The sequence below is a fragment of the Sapajus apella genome, unplaced genomic scaffold, assembly GCF_009761245.1.
Source record: "Sapajus apella isolate SASKATOON/1434 unplaced genomic scaffold, GSC_monkey_1.0 scaffold28, whole genome shotgun sequence".
Lineage (NCBI taxonomy): Eukaryota > Metazoa > Chordata > Mammalia > Primates > Cebidae > Sapajus > Sapajus apella.
Genome location: NW_022436968.1, coordinates 1763688 through 1784101, shown reverse-complemented (window position 1 = coordinate 1784101; position 20414 = coordinate 1763688).

The window sequence follows — 20414 nt, the reverse complement described above, 5'->3', positions numbered from 1 at the left end:
CACCCACTCTATCTCCTGCCATCTTGTGAAGAGGTGACTTCCCCCATGATTGTAAGTGCCTTGAGGCCTCCCTAGCCATGCTGAACCATGAGTCAATTAAACCTCTTTCCTTTATAAATTACCCAGTCTCAGGTATGTCTTTACTATTAGCTTTGTGAGAGCTGATTAGATCATGGGGTTGGTTTCCCCAGGCAGTTCTCATGATAATGAGTTCTCATGAGATCTAGTAGTTTTATCAGACACTTTCCTCCCCTTTGCTCTGCACTTCTCCTCCCTACACTTCTCCATTAGAACCATAATGTTGCCCGTGAAGTAGGTGACTTTCTTCACTTTCATGATTGTACATTCACTGAGGCCTTCCCAGTCATGTGGAACTGTGAGTCAATCAAACTTCTTTTCTTTATAAATTACTGGGTCTCATGTATTTTTTTATAGAGGCATGAGAATGGACTAACAGACAATTCTATTTAAAAGTGGGCAAAAGACATGAACATGAACAGATACATCTCAAAAGAAAACATACATGTAGCCAGCAGTCATGTGAAAAAATACTCAACATCACAGATCATTAGCAACATGCCAATTAGAACAATAGTGAGATACCATCTCATACCAGTCAGAATGGCTACTATTAAAAAGTCAATAAATAACAGATGCTAGTGAGGTTGTGGCATAGAAGAAATATTTTTAGATATTTGTGGGGTTGTAAATTAGTTCAATCATTGTGGATGACAGTGTGGTGATTCCTCAATTACCTAAAGTCAGAAATACCATTCAACCCAGCAATCCTTTTACTGGGAATATACCCAAAAGACACATTATAAAGACACATTCATGCATATGTTCATTGCAGTACTATTCACAATAGTAAAGACATGGAATCAATTCAAATGCCTATCAATGATAGAATGGATAAAAACAATGTGGTTCATGTACACCATGGAATACTACACAGTCATAAGAAAGCATGAGATCATGTTCTTTGTAGAGACGTGGATGGAGCTGCAGGCCATTATCCTTAGGAAACTAATGCAGAAACAGATAACAGGATACCGTATGTTCTCACCTATAAGTCAGAGCTAAATGATTAAAACACATGGACAAATGGCCAGGCATGGTGGCTCATGTCTGTAATCCTAGCACATTGGGAGGCTGAAGCAGGCAGATCACGAGGTCGAGATCGAGATCATGGTGCAACCCCATCTCTACTAAAAATACAAAAATTAGCTGGGTGTGGTGGCACATACTTGTGGTCCCAGCTACTCGGGAGGCTGAGGCAGGACAATTGCTTGAAGCCGGGAGGCAGAAGTTGCAGTGAGCTGAGATTGCACCACTGCACTCCAGTCTGGTGCCTGGTGACAGAGCAAGACTCCTTTGTCTCAAAAAACAAACAAAAAAAACCAAAAAACAAAAAACAAAACAAAACAACACATGGACACATAGAGAGGAACAACACACACTGGAGCCTATTTGAGGGTGGGAGGAGGGAAAGGATATGGAAAAATAACCAATGAATACTATGCTTAATACCCTGGGTGATGAAATAATCTATACAACAAACCTTCGTGACACACATTTACCTATGTAACAAACCTGTACATCTTACACATGTACCCCTGAACTTAAAATAAAAGTTAAAGAAGCTTAAAAAAAAGTGTTTATATAAAAATGCTGGCATCTGCAAAGGGCCTTCTTATCGCATTATAGCATGGTGGGGAACATCACATTGCAGAAGAGCAGACAGGTAAAGAAAGAGGGCAAAAGAGAACCAACTCGTTTGTAAAGACACCAAAACCCCCACCCCATGAAGGTAAAGTTCTCATGGCCTAATAACCTCTTAAAAATTCCAACTCTTAATATTATTACACTGGCAACTAAATTTTACATGAGGTTTGTAGGAGACAAACATTCAAACCATAACACCTTCTAATTAGTTTCTCTGTTTGCTCTGCCTGTACAATTTCTCCTGAACACTGCCTACTAATTCTTTAATCATTATCACCTATCTTTGAAAAATATGTTAATGTATACACATCACAACAGAAAGTTAAAATTATTTTGTAGTATTTATGTTCTCCACGCTTTTACATCTACTACTTGTCAGTCATGTTCCTCATATATCCATAATAATCATCTTCCCTACTAAGTTTCTTTGAAAAACCCACTATCCTCTTTGTGTCTAAGAAGTTAATGGCCATTCTTTAAAGCATTTCTCAATAAAGCTTTTCCTGTTATTCCTACACTTTTACGACCTTTAATATCAGATCTATTTCTATGTAAATGTATCTATATTAGATTATTTTATTTTTAACCGCCTAGTTTTCAATCTATGTTGAAATACCTTCAAAAATAAAAAAACCCTGCATATTGCCCTATATTCTCTAGAAAATAGCACATGTATATTAGAGAACATCAAACACATTGCTTATCTAATAAATCATTCAAAATGATTTAATTTAGAATTTGCATACCACTTGCACACTTAAATAGCAATTATTATATACCAATTAAAAAAGTGCAAAATGAAGAACAGAGGTAAACTTTGAAGCTAGATAAACCTGGATTCAAATCACACTATTACCACCTACACTTATGTAGTGTTGAGATAATTATTGACATCTCGTTGCTTCTTTATCTTTATCTTAAAATGGAGATAATAATACAGGTTTAGCATCCTAAATATGAAAAACCAAAATGCTCCAAAATTCAAAACTTTTTGAGTGCCAGCATGATGCATAAAGGGAATGCTCATTGAAGCATTTCAGGTTTTATGTTTTTGGATTGGGTATGCTCAACAGGTGCAAATATTCCAAATATAATGCAATTATTCCAAAATTGGAAAAAGCTCTAAATCGAAAACACATCTGTTCTCAAGCATTTCAGATAAGGAATAGTCAACCTATATCAAGTTTTCCAAGACATTGTGAAGATAAAAGTAAGCATAAAAATTAGATCACCCATAAGGGTTTCTGAGTACTCCTTAAATGGTAAAACAAAAATATATTGTTATTACTATGTTGAGATATATTTACACCATAGTAATGACAAGATTTGAATATGACAATATCCAGTATTACATTAAAGAATATGTTGCTAAAGTTTTACATTTTTCGAAAATAACTAATATGAAAAATACTCCATGATATTATTATATTTATTTAATTTGGTGGCTTTTAGTTTTGCAAAAGATGAGACTTTATTAATTAGATAAACTGAAATTCTAGTTGCTCTGTAGCACTTGGAAAGCTTTGCTAAAATGCAGATAAACCCAGAATGACTAAAACTACCTTTGTATAGAATTTGTTTCATTCAAACTTATATTTACTATATGTTTGTGGCTTTTCAACTATTGCAGACATTGCACAAAAAGCAATAACTTGCATTGACAGTATGTATCTATAGCATGTACATCTTTATTCAATTACATCTCACCTCAAGCAATTTTTTCCTTCACTGCATCTATTTGGTTATTTTTAATTTTTCATCACTTCTTCCTTTCATTCCTCTCTAATTCCAAATGCTACATCATGATATCTTTACTCATTGTTTTATAACAAAGTTTCTTACAACCAAGGTGAATAGATCTTTGAGTTTATAAGAGAAAACTCCAGCATTAAACCAGGATGCCACATCAACAATCCTTTACACATACCCAGAGCATTCATGGTAAAACTTTAGAATCTTTACCTTACTTGAAGATACTTTAGTGCTGATTTGAATACACTTTAAGGCACATTTTTTTGTTGTTTTTCTAAGAAGCAGGTTCACAGAGTAAATTTTTTAAAATAATAATTCACAAATCAAAAGAATTTGACTTGAATCCTGACACTGTCAGTCATTTGTTCTGTGATTTGGAACAGGCTGCTTAATTGGTTTACCGTCAGATTGAGCATCTACAGAAATATGCTAATTGCAGTAGCATTATGAGGAATTAAAAAGTTTATGTTTGATACCACTGCATTATTTAGGAATAATCCTCAAAAGCTCTAGAATTTGCTGATTAAAGTAACTGTTTCAGAAATCAAAAATAAAGCACAAATATTAAATTTGCCCGGGAAGATTATATACATATATATACACACATATATATATATACATATATAATTATTATTTATAACATTTCAATCAATTTAAATGTAATTTTGATAATTTAATAAAAAATAAGGTTTACAAAGTGAAGTAAATTATGCCTATTGAAAAACACAACTTAGTGACAAATATGCCAATTTAAAACAGATAAAACTTGTTACAATGTGAACAGATTTTGTTATCTTACAAGATTTTAAATAAGCTTGTTCTAAAAAATCTTGAGCATAGAATTACTGTAATTAATGGGCACTAAACAAGCAATTTACACTGGCCCATCATCCGCATTTGACAAATGGTGGTGGTTTACAGCTAGAATAAGTGCAGTTGCTTTAAATTCAACACACATGAGCTTAATGGTTGCTTTATCCTCCTTTATTGAAAATCTATCGCAGCCTATACATAATGGATATAAAGTGTGTCCAGGAAATGTTTTCTAATCATAAGCGTAAGAAACTGTACCCTAAGGATTTAAATATATTACAATGCAATATAAACTGAATTTTAATTATCTCATGGAATAGGCAACTTCCAGAAACAATATCTAACAAGACATTAATGTTGAGGTAAAATAACAGACATGGTGATAAATAAATATTTGGTTCTCAATATTCAATTCTAATTATGTAAAATCAAGTGATTTTATGTAAAATTACATAAAACAGATAAACATAAAAATGAGATCACCCATAACAGTTTCTGAATACTCCCTTAAATGGTAAAACAAAAAGATATTATTACATTAAAAATTACACAAAACAAGTATTTATATAAAATTGCCTTCTCAGTTAAGTCATTTTTACCAAGCACAAGCTCCAAATAGAACTGGATAAAATGAGCAAATACAGACATTTTACTGAAGGTGTATATGTGAAAATGGTAACACTGATGGTTACCAGTGGTTAGCAATGTTAATGCAAATACCAAGATATATGCAGTGACATAATTTAAAAAGCTGTATATTAAGTCAAAAGGACAAAATAATGATTTTTATTGGAATTTTAGGCACTGTAATTATGAAATAGTTTTCTAAGCATCTAGTTAAATGCTCAGAGTTAACTTCAATGATTTATGCTAATGGTAGTGGGAAGTTTCCATACAATTATTTAGACCTTAGATATGTCTTATCAAAACAAGTTTTCATTTTATTTTTTAGATTCAATTGTGAGTTTAGATTCTTCAAGTAATTGGAAATATTATGCTTTATAAATTAAGGATGTAGCCTATTATATTATCTTTCATTTATGTTGTCATATTCTGGCACATTTTAGTGTGTTTCTTGGTGTTCCATCAAACTACAGTGAAGTTTGTAGTGAAGAAATCCATTGTACTAAAAGCAATGGTAAAAGTGAATTTTATGTGCCAGAAAAAAATAACAAACAAATTTATATCTGGTAAATTTCAATTTGTGAAGAGAATTTTTCAAGCAGAAAAGCAATTTCATGCAAGTTAATTTAAACATAAATAAAATTATTGATTATTTTGAAGGATTAGCATGTAGAGGCTAATTAAAAAGCTACTTAGGGATTAGAAGTCTTTTTGGTGATTACATAAATCACAACAAATTTTTGTCTATAAACCTTTTCCAAATGCTGAATCACTAAACAGAAATAGCAGTTTTGGATTCCTAAATTTTAAGAGATTATATCAATGTCATACACGTATTTTGCCCTTTAATGTCTCACCTTTATCAACCGCATATTTTTACCAGTCTACCTTCTGTCTGTCTAGCCCCTCTGTACCTCATACTTTAGATTTATAATTTAGAATTATAAAATTTAGAGAGTTCCCTATACAAAATCATGCTTTGTGTCTCCAAGTGTTTATTCATTCCAGGTGCTTATTTTTTCACTTCTCAAGACTAGTGCATCATGAACACAAATTTAAGCCTGATTCAGATTTATTTCTATTCTGTGATTCTTCCCCATCCTCTCCCAAATCATTGAGAATTTAAGTAAATTTATAATTGCACACATCTCTGTTACTGCTCCTATGAATTGACACTTTTAAATGAAGGCCTGATCTCACATTCAGATATGAGATCTATAGCATACTACAGAGTATATTTATCTTTGTGTACCTAGTAGCTGACATTGGAAGGTGCTCATTTAATGTTTTGTAAGTTAATTTTTAATTGATATATAATAATTGCAAATATTTCTGGCATCCACATATTTTGATACATGTATGCAATGTATAGCAACCAAATCAGGGTAATTGGGATATATATCACCTCAAACATTTGTCATTTTTAGTGCTGCGAACATTCCAAATCTTTCTTCCAGTTATTTTAAAATATACAATAATTGATTAAACTTTTAAAAATATGATTGCTTATATTATTCTACCACTTTCTTCAATAATGTTTTTCCTTAATTTTAGATTATTTTGTTTTCTTCATTGCTTATCATACCTACCTTAATAATATGTAATCTTACTCATATAATCACACTTAGAAATAAGTTAACACCATTGATGAATTATGAATTTAGAATTATGGATAATAATTTGTAGTTTTATCCTTAGTAGTAAGGATAAGTTTTTGAAATAAATAATTGCTAAAAATTCAAAAGATTTGTTTAAAATGTTTTCATCTCATGCATAGTATTAATACAGTGTTATAAAAGTAGATTCTTTGGATATATATATATTTTAGTGATCAAATGGTCTACTTCTACTACATATTGATTAGCTTATATACGTGTAATTTCAGTAACTTTCAAAATACTTCCTTTTGTACAGAGTAAGCATTTACTTTACGGAAGTGAGTTTTAACATTAAGAATATATATGTATAATATTAATTAGCTAATCTTCTGTTATAGTTATCTTAAATTACAAATTCATACATCCATTTTAGTGATATTTTGTTATTGGGCATGTATTACTTGTATGATGTCTGTGGCTATTCGCTAAAGATTAATATAATACTGAATCTATAAAAATCATACAAGAATAAATCTTAGGCATAGGAAATTTAGGACGTTGCACTGAGGCATATATGTATGCCATGCAATGTATTAATACTGCAGATAAACTCCTGGCAATTCGGTTTTATTAAGTGGGAGACTGGAAGAGAATAGATGATAATAAAACCTGTGTGGAGAATTAGGGCAGACTAAAATCAGGCAGGGAAGAAAAATGTGCTGTAGATAAACACTGAGACAAAATATTGATTTATATCCATCAGCATCAACTCTGGGAAATGGCAGAAGCAAACATATCATGCTTGTCATATGGTCATCTCAAGTGGGGTGGTTCCTTTGGAGCCCATGAATCATTCAGTCTGTGAGGCAAAGAAGCTAACTCTAAGCAGCAGTTGATCACTGAATTACAACAATGGCCATACTGAGTACAGAATACATGTGTACACTGGGTGGAAGGAACCCTAGGTAACAAATCAGTCACATCAGACAGGCACGTAAACAGGCTAGTTGCACTGGCAATTCCAGTTCCTGTCATTGCGTGTATGTAAAAATGATATCAGAATGTATGTTTAAAATCCTCAAATGGGGTGATGTTCAATTTTTATACTAATCTCTTGATCTCTCTGATAGTTGTTTTCTTTGTTTTTATATTCCAATATAAAATATCTAAGTCTTTTATGTATTGGAGGAACAGAATAGCTTTTGGGGGGGGTAGTTTTTACTAGTAAACTTTCACAAAAATCAACAGTAGGATGAACAATCTTCTCTGAAAAATAATTTTTGCTAAATTTTATATACAAAATGGTGTATGTGGTTAAAATGGCATTGATCTTATTCTTATATACAGGTTCTTCAAGAGAACAAGTTCTTCAATGCCATTTTAACTGTACACACTTTATATTAGCAACTCTCTGAACCCTGGAGACCATATTTGTGTAGTTTATAGTGTTCCTGTATTCAATTTTAAGATACAAAAGCAATTGTAAATAGGCTGTCAATAAGATCAATGGAATAAAAATTGTTTCTCTGATGCATTTTCAAATTAGTTTTAGATTTAGGACATGGTTACAGAATGTATTTGGAAAAATTTAGGAAATATACAAATTTTGTTTTTAAAGTGATTATGTAGAATTACCATATAGTCACCACTTCGTAAATGTAAATACATTAAAATATTTGCAATCACATTTGCCTGGAATTATCCATAATTAATATAGTTACTTGTTAAATACTTGGCAGAGTATTTATAATACTTGGCAGAAAGCCTGAAGGAGAAAATTTTACACTGAAATTTTAGCAGTTTTAGTCAATTAAGAAATAAAGATAAATGCGTCTTTGGAATGATAAATTTCCACGCTAAGGTTCGATTCAATTTACACAATTTATTCATATCTTCAGTTTCTTAAATGTGTTCCACTCCAAGAGTGCTCACTGTTTTTTATATCAAGCATGGTAGAAAATGTATCTTAAACATTAAGTAAAAGTGTATTTAGCACACATGTATCAAATGCCAATGAAATTCAAGGTATTTGATGGCTACTGTAGTGGACTCAGATAAGAACAAAAAAACCTAGTTAATATTTTACAGAAGCTTACTATCAAGTAATATCAGTAAAATATTCTACCTACATTACAATAATATAAAAATGGAGATATAACAAAATAAATTATAAAAGATTCATAAAATCAAAGTATAGAAAAAATTACTCTCTTTGGAAGAAGTTACAGAAATGTGATAAAGAAGGTAGGAAAAATGTAATTATTTGTAAAAAAATAAAATGGCATTTTAAACCTCAAAACAGTTTGAGTCCAGAGAAGAGACACAGTTTCGTGGAAATATAGTTGAAGCTCAGTCATGGGAAAGAAATTTGGTGAAATTTTTTGAAATATTTTATGCTATATTTTAGATCATTGCTAACCAAACCTATTGATTTTTTTCTGAGTATTGAAGCATAATACTAATATTGGGCTTTAAAAAGTTTATCTGAAAGTAATAAAATCTGAAAATGGAAAATGTGTAAACAGCATGTTCAATCTGAATTTTGTTACAAACATCCAGATAATAATGTAAATAGAAAATGGGACTGGTTGTGGTGGCTCATGCCTGTAATCCCAGCACTTTGGGAGGCCAAGGCATGCAGATCACGAGGTCAGGGGATCAAGACCATCTTGGCCAACATGGTGAAACCCCGTCTCTACTAAAAATATAAAAATTAGCTGTGTGTGGTGGCACATGCCTATAATCCCAGCTACTCAGGAGGCTGAGGCAGGAGAATCGCTTGAACTAGGGAGTCAAAGGTTGCAGTGAGCTGAGATCTCACCACTGCTTCCCAGCCTGGGTGACAGAGTAAGACTCCTAAAGAAAGAGAGAAAGAGAGAGAGAGAGAAGGAAGGAAGGAAGGAAGGAAGGAAGGAAGGAAGGAAGGAAGGGACTCTGAATAGGTAGGAATAAATTATATAACTTATTAATGAAGGGACTGAGGGAGGAATATTCAAGGATGACGTGATATTTCACATTGAATAGTAAATGATTTAGGAGGAAGAGGTTGGAATAGGAGAATGAATGCAAAAATATATCTGTCTTTTAAAAGATTTGGAAAGAGAATCAGAACTCAGGAAGATATAGATTTGTGTTTTTCTATATAGAATAAAGAAAGAGGTAGAATTAATATTTGTGCTTATGAAGTCAAAATGGGTGCCTGGGAAGGAAGAATAACTTCAGAAGTTTTGTCATTAATCAGTATTTTCCTTCTTGAAATATTTTTCTTCCCATGACTTACGGCAACACGTTACCTCCAGGAGTCTTTTCTACCGCTTTGTAAGATCCCTTCCTCCTTGTAAGAAAATGCCAGGTAGACACTGCCCAAGACTTTCTTTGTCTGACAGAAGGATGCTACCCGGAATGCCTAGAATATAAGCCTTCCACCCCTACCTTCTAACCTATAAGGTTTTAAAAACTCTGCTTTTAAAAACAACTCTGGCAATAATAGCTTGGCCTCTTCTTTGGCTTCCTTCTTGCCACCCACTTCACCCTTAGCTCCCTCACAGCAGACCTGGGTTGGATCCAGTTTGTCACAGATGGCCAGGTCCTCAGTGCCTGCCACAGTGTCTCTTCTGTTGTCCCTCCTGTCCTAGAAGTGGTATAGGTCCTATTGTTGCTGGTTTCTAGGTCATCTCAAAGACCTCTGTTTGGCTCCCTCTGACCAGTATTTTTTTAAATTAAAGACCTTCTGTTAAAAATAAATTGTGGGGTTTCCTAAAAGGGTCCAAAATGAATAAAACTATCTTCATCAAGGTCTATGCCACCTGTTATGAGAAATATCATGTAATCCTTATAGAGAACCAATGTAAATTTGATAGACTGTTTAGAATTGAAGGAGTTTAAATATTAGACATAAAACCTGCTTATTTTACAAATGATGAAGCTATAGTAATGAGACCCCTATTGCAAATATAGGATAATACTTTGCCATCTGTCAGAGAGGAAATTTTTATTCAATTGAAGTGTATGACTGAGTAGGAGAATCCAAGAATTTAGAAGGTGATTCCTCAAAAGGCAGCTTGATTAATTTAAGTGAGGATGAAAGGGGGCCAATATTGGCAAAGTAAGCTTTTATTTAGATATAGTTTCATTTTATATAGTAATGTCAGTAAAAAGTAAGATTTTAAGTTTAATATTTTATTATGTAATTAGCTAAAAAAGGGATGGCTTAAGTTGCTGCAGTTTAAAATATAATGTAGAAATTTATAATAATAGCTATGCAAAGTGTCAGTATCTGGAGATTTTGTAAGATCTCAGTAAATTGATATTACATAATGACAGTTGGAAGTAAAGACTAACAGATGCTGTTACAGTCATTTTTCCCTCAGACAATTACATCCCATGTAGAGTGGACAGTTTATTCAGAGGGAGTGTATTTATTGTGTAACCAAAAGTTCCATTGGAACCATTATGGGAAGTTGTAAATTTGTATCCCGAGGTCCTTTAATAGTGATTATTGACCCATGAGGATGTAGTCATTATGAAATATAAAGATTACTTTATCATTATACTTTCAGCTTTTAAACAGACAAGGAATGAGATGCTGTGTCATTGATTATAGTGCTAAAAATTAGCAGAGAGAGCAGTATGGGCAAGGCATTTAATTTCTCTATCACCATTTTTTCTATGAATTGAGGCTAAGACATATTCTGACAACTTCACAGAGTTGATACGAATATAAATAAAAAGCATCTCTCTGTATTATGCATATATTCATACAGAGGTTATATATAGTTGTATATGTAACATATATACTGTATAATAATGTAGATGATATAAATATTCTGAAGACTATCAGTATCATTTTTTTTAAGTTTCAATGATATTTACTGAATAGGTTTGATAACCATGAACTTGAAATTAAAAAAATTATTTAGCTACTATTATAACTTCCCACACTTTACTTGAAGCTACTCTATGGAATAACTTTGCTTAGGTTCATGCTTATTTTCTTTATTAATGTTTGTAAACAAAATCATAAGAATACAATCTATAAGATGAATGACTATCAAAATAGATGAACTATTTTCAAAATAATAAATTAACACCAGATTTAGGAACACTTCACTGGATTATATGCATATACTCGTTAGTTTCATCCAAAACTGTTTTGTATGATTTGAGGAGTAAAAGCATATTAAGATAGAATCTCAGAGTTAAAAGTGATTTCATATTTGGTTTCTCATTCTTGAATGTGATGTATAAAGTTTTATCACAGTGAGGTATCTGAACCCATATATTTTAAACTGGTCAGACAGTTATTATTATTCATTTTATAATAGTTTGCTACCAACCCCTTAAATATCACATATTCTACTTACCCTCATTGTACTTTGCTCATTGATTTAAATAACATAAAATGTAATAAAGCATTATAATACATCTACTCCTTTTCATATTTGAGCTAAAGATTAGATTGGAACTTCAACAATATTGTCCAGTAAACATAGGAAAAATTGTTTTTAATTTTTATCCAATGCGACTACAGTGTAGAAATTTAATCAATATTCATAAAGCGGTCAGATCATAGTATGCTCCCACATTATATGATCTAATAGTATGGCTTCATGAAAATGTAGATTAGTAAGGGTCTAATGTGAAAACCAATAAAAACACTAAAAATTGGAACATATGTAGCACTTGTGTGTTCTAGTTGTAACAGTTCTAGTTCCAATGTTTCTTTATCTGTTTCTAGGTTCACTACTTGACAACTTTTTTGGTAGAAGGGAAGGAAAGAAGGGAGAGAGGAAGGGAGAGAAAAGGAACAAAAGGAGAAAGAAAGGAAGGAAGAAAGCAAAAATCTTCGAAGAGAGGAAGGAAATAAGGGAAAAGAAGGAGGGAAAAGATATAAAGGCAGGTATAATGAAAACAAATGCTTAGAAGATATTAACAAATGTATTTTTGCAGTTTCTAATGTATAAGCTCTCTTAGCCAAATATAATGTAGATAAATTAGAAATATGTAAGTATTTCTTAAAAGACTTCAAAAGAAATTATTATCCTGATATGCTTAGTCAGATGAATCTTAAATCTTTAGATGTGGAAGTGAATCTGTGCCTTAACATCAACTATATACAACTGAAACAGTAATTTATCAACTAGCAATCCAAAATGTAACTTTCCTGAGGAACAGGAATGTCCCACTTGCATGAAGAACATGTTTGTGAGTGGCATATGTCTGTGGAAAGCAGACAGTGTTTGTTGAGCATAAAATTAGCACAAAATGAATAACTTATGTAACTTAACTTTTTCATGGTGTCAGGCTGTAAACCTCTATTTCCAGAATAGCACTTACAGTACTCAGGGAGATATTACTGAATTTGAGTTTACATGAAAACAAAACAATGAATCTGCTAAATTAAAAAAATGTGATATCATATACAATTTAAATTTGCTTAAGTGACTAGATTACATCTGTGGGAACATTAACATTAAAACATTTTAGAAAAAAATAAAACATAAAAAATCATCATTGGTTCAATCAGGTCATTGGAAGCATATATATTATTTGTCTTCATCAATGAACTCTAGCATTGCTCAGAAGAAAGAGAAGGTTATGTTTACAAGCTGATAATAAGATTAAATGGCTAACCTGATTGATTTTAGAATGCTGATATAGATTTAGAAGTCACTAACACATAACCTGAAGGTAATTTATGTACTTAAAAACTAACAGGTGATCTCACAAATTTAGCATAGCAAATCCAAACAAAGCTTTAAGTTTTAGTATGTTTTTCTTACAGAATTTCAGATATTAACCACTTGCCAAATTTGAGAGCAGAGTTGAAATTTAAGCTGGCTGTGCTGCTTCATTCATTCATAAATTTGAAATTATATTACTAATAATCTATATTATGTGTTTAAAGAAAACATTTGTATAATTTGATGAAAGCTACTGATAGTCCTGAAGATGTAAGAATTATATTGTATTCAAAATTTTTCAATTTCTTGGGCATATGTAGCAGTTTGAAAATGCAATAAAGACTTTTGGTCATACCTTCAGGTATTATAATGCTGAGTCCAACAAACTATACAATATGCCTTTCATAGTTTTCATTTTGTTTTAATTATTTTAAATAAAGAGACTATTAAATAGTTGTAGATGTGTGGTGCTGCCTCCAAGGCCTCTGTGCTGTTCCATTGGTCTATGTCTCTGTTTTGGTACCAGTACCATGCTGTTTTGATTACTGTAGCCTTGTAGTTTAGTTTGAAGTCAGGCAGCATGATGCCTCTAGCTCTGTTCTTTTTGCTTAGGATTTTCTTGGCTGTGCAGGCTCTCTTTCAGTTCCATATGAAGTTTAAAGTGTTTTTTTTTTTTTCCAGTTTTGTGAAGAAGGTCATGGGTAGCTTAATAGGAATAGCATTGAATCCATAAATTACTTTGGGCAGTATGGCCATTTTCATGATATTGATTCTTCCTGACCATGAGCATGGAATGTTTTTCCATCTGTTTGTGTCCTCTCTTATTTCCTACAACAATGTGATCTTTGACAAACCCGACAAAAACAAGCAATGGAGAAAATACTCCCTTTTTAATAGATGGTGCTGGGAAAACTGGCTAGCCATGTGCAGAAAGCAGAAACTGGACCCCTTCCTGACACCTTATACTAAAATTTACTCCAGATGGATTAAAGACTTAAACATAAGACCTAACATCATAAAAACACTAGAAGAAAACCTGGGTAAAAACATTCAGGACATAGGCATAAGCAAGGACTTCATAACTAAAACACCAAAAGCAATGGCAACAAAAGCCAAAATAAACAAATGGGATCTCATTAAACTTCACACCTTCTGTACAGCAAAAGAAACAATCATTAGAGCGAACTGGCAACCAACAGAATGGGAAAAACTTTTTGCAATCTACCCATCTGACAAAGGCCTAATATCCAGAATCTACAAAGAACTAAAACAGATTAAAAAGGAAAAAAAAAAAAAAAAAAAAAAAGAAATCCATTCAAAAGTGGGCAAAGGATTTGAACAGACACTTTTCAAAAGAAGACATATATGAGACCAACAAACATATGAAAAAATGCTCATCGTCACTCATCATTAGAGAAATGCAAATCAAAACTACATTGAGATACCACCTCAAGCCAATTAGAATGGCGATCATTAAAATATCTGGAGACAACTGATGCTAGAGAGGATGTGGAGAAATAAAACTGTTGGTGGAAGTGTAAATTAGTTCAACCATTGTGGAAGACAGTATGGTGATTCCTCAAAGATCTAGAAATAGAAATTCCATCTGGCCCAGCAATTCCATTACTGGGTATATACCCAAAGGATTATCAATCATTCTGTTATAAAGACAGATGCACAGGTATGTTCATTTCAGCACTATTTACAATAGCAAAGACCTGGAACCAACCCAAATGTCCATCGATGATAGACTAGACAGGGAAAATGTGGCACATACACACCATGGAATACTATGCAGCCATAAAAAAATAATGAGTTCGTGTCCTTTGTAGGGACATGGATGAATCTGGAAACCATCATTCTCAGCAAACTGACACAAGAACATAAAATCAAACATCACATGTTCTCACTCATAGACGGGTGTTGAACAATGAGAACACAAGGACGCAGGGCGGGAAGCATCACTCCCTGGGGTCTGTTGTGGGGAGGGCTAGGGGAGGAACTGCAGGGGTTGGGGAGGTTGGGGATGGATAACATGGGGAGAAATGCCAGATATAGGTGACAGGGGATGAAGGCAGCAAACCACCTTGCCATGTGGCTTGAAACAATCCTACATGATCGGCACATGTACCCCAGAACCTAAAGCACAATAAAATTTTTTTTATTATTTAATTTGTGCATGGTAGGTGTATTAAATAGAACAAGATGACAGTAGAGAGAATATGAACACGGTAGTTTTAGTTGTATAAATGAAAGGTGAAAGGGGCCAGAATAATGTATTTGTTTCCTAAAAATGTCTTTGGGCCCAGCACAGTGGCTCATACCTGTAATCCTGGCATTTTGAAAGGCTGAGGTAGGCAGGTTGCTACCAGGAGTTCAAGGCCAGCCTGGCCAATATGGTGAAACTCCGTCTCTATTAAAAATACAAAAATTAGCTGCGCATGGTGGCACACACTTGTAATCTCAGATGCTCAGGAGGTGGAGGCAGGGGAATTGCTTGAACCTGTGAGTCGGAGTTTGCAGTGAGCCAAGATCACACCACCACTGCACTCCAGCCTGAGGAACAGAGTGAAACTCTGAAAGTCTTCAATGCCCTTCATTTATTCTCTTCCAATAAGAAACTTCTATCAGATTTATTAAATTCTTTAAGTTACTTTTCATTTCAAGAAATCTAAAACAACTGAATTAATACCTGTTTTTATTTTCCATAATTCAACATTACTTCTTCAAAAAGTAATGCATTAATACAACATGAAATTAGTTGTCTGCTTTTTTTTTTTTTAATGAATTTTTGTTTACTGGCATATAGGAGGACACTCAAAGCCTCATATTAGTTTAAAGTCAATTATTTTAAATGGATCTTGAATGTTCCAGTAAGTTATCTCTTGTAACTTGGTGCTAATAGACATTAAAATTCCTCAGCAAGAGGCATTCTGAAATCGACAATGCCATTTTGATATGAAAAACACAGAGATCAATTCAGTATTATAACTTAGCTTACCAATAATATCAACGTTATATGGATAAAAGTAAAATTGGTTGCTTATATTTAAAGATTGCTACATAGTTCATATTTTTCTGAAAACTACAGCTGTTTATCTTGAATGATGTTGGTGAGTGCAACCATAAATAAGATATGCTTGTACATTATCTGAGAGAAGTTTGTTCTGAATAAAAAGTAAATAATATTTACTTTCAGCCTGAGAAGTTGTGCTACATTATGTTATATTTAGCTTACTAAAATATAGTAGGATAGTAAAAATAACAAGATAAGCATATCCATCCCCAAAACTGACAACAAAAAGCACTGAGAAGTAAGAATAATACTTATTCTACTTACTCTTTATTTGTCCCTATAGGGACATGTGCAAATTTTTATATTTTCATCTGTTTGACAATTTTGTGAGAATGTGATCTTGCAAATAACAAATTCTTTTTGTAAACTTTGGCTTTTGCTATTTTATTTTATTGTCTCTTATTTGCTTTTTGAAAGGAAAATATGATCTCATATTCAGACATTACCAATTTGTCTTTTAACATCAATCATTAAAGAGTTAGACATTAGCGTGAAGAGACTTCAATATGCTTCCTCTTTGATCTCGAAATCCTTCACAGGCTTACATTAACTTTTCTCTCCCCTTTTATTCCGCATTAAATAATATTTTACTATTCAACAATCAGTCTTTTGAATGTCATTGTAAATCACATACACATATTTTTGATAGTGCCATCCTTAATAGGGATACTACTCATTGACATCTATGAACTTGAATTTATACAGTTCCCAGAATATCATTACAGCAGCCATGCAAATCATTATGGTACTCAAGGCTTGAGGGAAATAAATCAGAGTCTTAAGAAAATTAGTCAGCAATTTGAAGTCCTTTGACGGTTACAGATAGGAGTCATAAAAAAAATCCAAACTCTTTACAGAAGCCCTGCCTCGATTCCAACCGTAACTGTCCTGCTTCATCTCTTTCACTGTCCATTGTTTGGTCCAGTTTTAAATCAATTTCTTCAATACTCTTAGCAATCTGTGTCTATGCTTTGCACAGCCTTTCTCTCTGGCTAGAATGCCCTTCCCAAGTTTTATTCCACCTGTCTAAATTTTCCTATTCCTTCAACTTTCTCCAGAGGTTAATTCCTTGTAAGATAATAATAAGAGTTTCATATAAGCAATTGCACAGAACTGGGAACATGACAATAAATAAAAATGGTTTCTGTCCTAAAGTGGCTATCCACTGGTTTGGCCTTCCATTCTCTGTCTTACCTTCTTTTGTGACCCCAGAACTATGTTTGCATATTTTTATGGCAGTACTTAATTCCTTAACTATAATATCCACCTTCTTATAAGAATTCCCAGTAAATTCTAAGCTGTGTTGTAGTAGACAGAGTGTCTTTTATCTTCATATCCCAACATCTATCACAGTCACTAACAAACAGTAGGCCAACTACAAATATTTGTTGAATATATTAATGCATAAATGAATGAAGTGTCACATTAACCAGCATCAAAAAGAGGAGGGCATATACAAGCGAATTTTATTACAATAAAATAAATGTATCTCATTTGTATGTAAGCATTATTTACATTTAACTATTTAAGATATAAGTTTTTATAATATCCTACCCATGTAAGCATGTTTCACAGCAATGTAATTATATTTTGATGAGTTTTGATTTCATTAATAATTACTATTTCTGTACCTGAATAGCGAATTATTTAAGGACACTGGGGTTAGCAAGGTATTCATATTTTCATTTATTATGACAGACTTTTTTTACTTATCTTGAGACATAAACTTGAGTTCCTGTTTATTTAAAACAAATTTTGTTATTTCTACAATTATAAGTATGAATGTGGCTCTTGCTTATTATCCTGGTGAGCACTTAGGAAACTTCCATGAACTCAAATATCTATTTTTAAGGTTGAATTTTGGCAAACTAACAAAGCACTAGGGAACATACTAATTGCAGTAGTGAAAGAAGTTCCCATTAGTTATTTGAAAAAGTCTGTACTAACTAGAAAGAAGCCTTTTATGGTTTATATTATTTGTTCTTAAGTATCAAATGCTCTGCTACCTGATGTGTTCTAGAACTACACTTTGTATCATGATAACTAGTAGCCATATGCAGTTATTAATTTTAATTGAAAGTAAATAAAACATAAATTTACCTCTTCAGTTATACCAGTCACAACCCAAATACGCTGTAGCCATCTGTGGCTAATGGATACGGTTTTGGACAGCACAGAAATAAAACGTTTCCATTATCTCATTTTCCTTTTCTTGAAACTAAAAGAAACTTGACAAGTAAAGTCTAGCTAGATATTAAAATATAAACTAGAGCTATTGATACTCTTTTGTGTTATAATAAACTGTATGGGTTATAAATAATAAACTATATGGGTTTATTTATTTTCTATAATAAATTATATGGGTTATACTTTTTAAATTATGCACCAATTTTCTTCATGTGTCCATAATATTTTGTTTGAAATCTTCCATTCAGCAATTCATTTCATAATGCAGAATAAGTAATAAGCACCTGGCATTTTCTAGATTCAAATTCTTCAAGGTAAATGAATTCAGACTTCCCCAAAATTTAGAATAGATACACATATTTCCACTTAACAAAACAAGTTATGCTTCAATTGATTTTTTTTCTCTACAGTGTATAGCTTATTTTTTATTTGAAAACATAAATTATGCTTATATTACAGGATATTTTTTAATGTAGCCATACGGATTACTTAACTTTCAGGTTTTATTTTCTAAAATGTTATTGATAATCAATGTAATATTGAGAACATTGCCTTACAAAATATAATTTTATTATCATTTTAATAATGTTGGACATATCATAATAAACTGAGCTACTATATTGGTCAAGTTCCTCAGAATTTTAGGGCTTTGAATGAAGGGGAAGTTCAGCCTCATTTTCAGGATAACAAGAGATATTAACATATTTAAGAAGTTGACTAGTACTCTTTAATGTATTTATCTATTCAAGAAATATTTATTGAATATCTACTACATTGTAGACTTTTTGTTTGTTTGTTTGTATATGTGTTTGGGGGATTCCATAGGGAAAAACATTGGGATTCTCAATAATCTCTGACATACAATTTTCTTTTCTTGATCCTAGAAACAACAGAAAGAAACACAAATATCTTCAACAATAAATATCTTACGATATTTGGAAAAATATCAGGAGGGAATGAAGTTCTTCTATTAAGGCTGCTGCCTCTCCCCATTAAGATCCTTTAATCTGCAAAACATCTCAGTGTTGTGTGGTGTTTAACACCAGTTCATATGTTTTGCTAACAAATCCAAGCAGAGAGAGACTTAACTTGAGCTCTTGATATCAATGAGCTCATTTTAATCCATGGATCAGAGAAAAACCAAAATAATCTGAAATTTAGATACCAGTTAGGGGAAAGAGGTTCACCTTATTGACTGGATAAGCAAAACCTTCTTTTTTAATCAAGACTTCTTTGATCACATGCTATTCAGCTGATTGACTACGCCAATATTCAGGTTATTATGACCCTAATGATCACATCACTGTGCAGGTCTTTATGGTCTTTTTCTTATCACACTCTACCTCCACTTCCTCCTCCTTTTATTCATAAAAAATGATACCCAAATGAAAATTCCAAAGAATTAATCGCTTTGTTCCTAACATAAGGCTTTCCCTTAGGGACTTTTGTAAAGCTTGTTTGTTGAATTTTATATTAGATGCTAGAAAGAAGATAAAACTAATAAAAATTTATTGTGCCTTTTATCTTTGGTAAGTTCTATAGTCTACATTTTTGTGTTTCACTGCCAAATTCCTATTCTGGAATTCTAAGTTGCAAGGTGACAGTTTTAAAAGGGAATGCATTTGAGAGGTGATTCAGACATGGGAGCATAACTCTGATGAATAGAATTAGCACCCTTATAAAAGAAACCCCAGGGAAAACTTGTCTCTTCTATCATATGAAGTTATGATGAAAGACAGCCTTCCGTGAACCAAAAAATGGGCCCTTACCACACACTGAATCAGCCAGCACCTTGATCTTGGATTCAGCCAGCCTCAAAACTGAAAAATAATTTCTGTTCTTTATAAGCTGTCCATTTTATGGTATTTTGTTATAGCAGTGCAAATGTACTGAAACAGTATACAAAAACCACCCCCACACAATTAACAAGCCACTGTAAATATATTACGATGAAAT